Source organism: Silene latifolia, chromosome 3 (assembly GCF_048544455.1).
Source record: "Silene latifolia isolate original U9 population chromosome 3, ASM4854445v1, whole genome shotgun sequence".
In the NCBI taxonomy this organism is placed as follows: domain Eukaryota; kingdom Viridiplantae; phylum Streptophyta; class Magnoliopsida; order Caryophyllales; family Caryophyllaceae; genus Silene; species Silene latifolia.
This window is the reverse complement of record NC_133528.1, coordinates 33811547-33815220: the sequence shown is the minus strand read 5'-3', so window position 1 is coordinate 33815220 and position 3674 is coordinate 33811547. Positions and strand designations below refer to the sequence as shown.

The 3674-nt window shown below is 30.2% G+C and overlaps 1 non-coding gene across 1 annotated transcript; it reads right to left on the bottom strand.

Moving 5' to 3' along the window:
• Positions 1-3313: 3313 nt before the first annotated feature.
• Positions 3314-3386, bottom strand: TRNAE-CUC (transfer RNA glutamic acid (anticodon CUC)). The gene has a single exon. It is a non-coding gene; the product is annotated as a tRNA-Glu (tRNA).
• Between the last annotated feature and the right edge of the window lie 288 nt (positions 3387-3674).

Below are 3674 nucleotides of genomic sequence, written 5' to 3'. Positions count from 1 at the left end.
TCCGACTTCTTTTTGGTCGTAGTGAGGTTATGTTTGCTGGGGATCCTTTCCTTTCTGATTGAGGTGTGTTGGGTAGGGTGATTTTGGGATTTTGGAGGTGGTGTTGGTTGGAGTTGGAGGCGGTGGTCTTCTCATCTTTTGAATGTTGTTTCCATTTATTTTCTTGTCTTGTTTGTATCTCCTAATAACCTCCTTCAATAGGAGTCTTAGTTGTCTTTTTAATGGTAAGTCAAGTCCCTTAAACGGTGTTGGTGTTGTGGTGCTTGTGTCTCTGGGGGTTCGGGTTATACATTGCGTGTTGGATTTCCCGGTCCGTTTTCCCTATGATCAATGGGTGCGATCTCTTAGGTGTAGGAGATTTATCTCCGCCGAGGGCAGACTTTGTCTTGCCTTTCATCTTTTCTTGCTACGTTCTTTTCGTAAGAGCGTAAGTACACCCTGTTATTGTCACTCCGGCGCTTGTAGGTGTCAACGGTATTTTGAGATCTTCCGTGTTAATGATGATGATATCAACGTTCGGAACCAAGCTGCCATCCTTTGCCATTCTACCGTCGCTAATGTTACTTTTCTTAATGTCGCAGATCTTCTTTTAAATAAAAGTTATGTAATATCGTTGTATGGCTTTGTAGTGCTAGATTTAGTTGTCAAGTGTCTGGTGCTACCTAGTCGAGTAGCTTACTTTGTATTGTTAACAATAATGTAAGGCCCTGTTCTTTTGATTTGAAATTGTCTCAATCAATCAATCAATCAATCAACTTAATGGAGTGAATCAATCAATCAACTTAATGTAGTTAATGAATCAATCAATCAATCAATCAATCAAATCGAATCGATCGAATCAATCAATCAAATCAAAATAATAATAATAATAATAATAATAATAATAATAATAATAATAATAAATATTATAATAAAAATAATACCAATAATAATAATAATAAATATTATTATAATATTATTCATTAATAATAATAATATATTAATATAATCTAATAATAATAATCTAATAAGATATATAAAAAATAAAATAGTAATATAATAATAAATATAGTAATAATAATAATAATAATAATATATTAGTAATATAAATGATAACATTATTAATAATAATATAATATATTAATAATAATAACTAAAAAATAAATAATAATAATATAATAATAATAGGTCTAATATAATAACTTATTAATATAATAATATTAAATATAATAATAATAATAATAATAATAATAATAATAATAATAAATATGTGATTAATAATATTAATAATAATGAGTATATTAATAATATAATAAATATAAAATAATAACTTATTAATATAATAATATTAAATATAATAATAATAATAATAAATATGTTATGAATAATATTAATAATAATTAATATATTAATAAAATAGTAAACATAATATAATAATAATAATAATAATAATGATAATAATGATAATAATAATAATAATAATAAATATATTAAATATAAATATAATAATATAAACAATACGAATAAATTATTAATAAATATAATAGTAATATAATAAATATAAAAATAATAATAATAATAATAATAATAATAATAATAACAACAACAATAGTAAAAACATCAATATAAAAATAATAATAATGATATCAATAAGAATAATAATAGTAATGTTGAAATAAACTAATATGAATCGAATCAATCGAATCAATCAATCGAATCGAATCGATCTCAATCTGAATCGAATCAATGTAGTGAATCAATCGAATGAATGTAGCCGAATCAATCAATGGAGTGAATCAATCGAATCAACTTATTAGAACTGAAATTAAGTCCAAAAGAACAGGGCCTAAGTTATTCACCTTCTGTCTCAAAAAAAAAAAAAAAAAAAAAAAAAAAAAAAAGCCGCTTAGTGACAGGGCTAAGTCGTTGGGTACCTGAGCGACCTTAGTAACCAGTAAATAAATAGAAAATATAAAAAGGATTGAGTTTGGAGCAAAGTTGCTCAATGGCTGAACGACTTTGGATCAAATCTTTGACGCGATCAACTTATGTATTTTCCGTCTACTACTAGTCGTTGAGGGGTGAGCGACTTAAATACGAATCTAACTTCAGAACTGATGTGAACTCATCTTTAGTAATCAGTTTCATTGTAAACCCATTTTGATAAAAGAAAAGTTTTTGTTAAAAATTCTGTTTTAGAAAAATTTCCAAAAAAAAAGAGTATGAATTACGTTTAAGGGCTTGCTTGGAATGAGAGTAATAATTAAGGAAGTAATGAAGCTAAAATGAACTAAAAAATGGAGAGAAGGGATGGGAGTTGTAGATAAAAATGGATAGAAATGAGGAAATATAGTGTAATAATCTCTCCATTAAAAGAGTAATTGTTACTACCCTCTCCCCTCAAGTAATTCATTACCTCCATATGGAGGTAATTTCTCCCTCACCTCCTCTTTCCACCCTCAACAACCACCACTAACCACCAGGGGCGGCCAATAGAATTTTGAGGTCCTGTTTCAGATGTTATATAAAGACCCATGTCATAATCGTCTCATATTTTTCAAGTTATATGCAAACGTAATTTTTTTTTGTTTTGTATTATATAAAGACCCTTGTCATATCATCTCATAATCTCCGAGTCTTACAAATGCGTACATATTATTTAATGCCTTTAATATTTGATGACGGCGTAATTTTAAATTATCAAATATCAAGTATTTGAAGTTTATAAAGCGAAATTTAATAGGTGTCTTGAACTAGTAAAACCCATAAACAGTATACTACGTATCATCATAATGCATTTAGGATATATAAACAAATTATATTATTCCTCTGTTAGTTCATTGAGCTCGGCTATTAACATTTTTTTGAAATGATATATATGTTTCATGGAAAATAAATATATGAAAATTATCATGATAAAATCAATAAATCACCTATAATACTCCGTATTAAACCCCATACCTTCAGCTATTATTATATTCCATAAAAGTACTCCTTCACCAAACCAATGCATCATCACAAGTAATAATGAATATTTAGCGCATCAATTAATATTTATTCTTTTCCTAGATCTAGAGGAGGCCCCTAACGGGCTTGGCCCCGGTGCGGCGAGCCGAATGGACGGGCTCATGGCCGCCCCTGCTAACCACCAATCTTCTCTCATTTCTTCTTATTTTAGCTTTCATTCTAAGCAAGCTCTTAGTTTTGAGTACACAGTACACTTTGGGGGACGTGACATGATCAAAATTCGTTTAGTACCTACAAAAAAAAATTACTCCTTATCAAGAGAACAAAAGGCTGATCTGTTTCATGGCTTTAGGATATAAAAATAAAATTCCGTTGCCGGGACTTGAACCCGGGTCTCTCGGGTGAGAGCCGAGTATCCTAACCAACTAGACTACAACGGAAACGTGATAACACTGCTCAGAGACTGGAATTTATCAATAAAAACCAATTTAGAATGAAGAGCTTCATTTCCTTCCCAGTAGGTCTCTCTTGTGACGGGTCGGATCTTGCGACGGGTATTTTGTGAGTGGAGATGGGTAGAGGGGACAAGGTGGGCACCCACCCCATGTGCTCCTTCTCTCACCCTTATGGGTTTTTTGTGAGACAATATGGTACCCGTCACAAGTTTGTGACGGATACCTTCCGTCATAAGGGAGAATTTGTGTTTCCTGATATAGTGCAACTGTGCA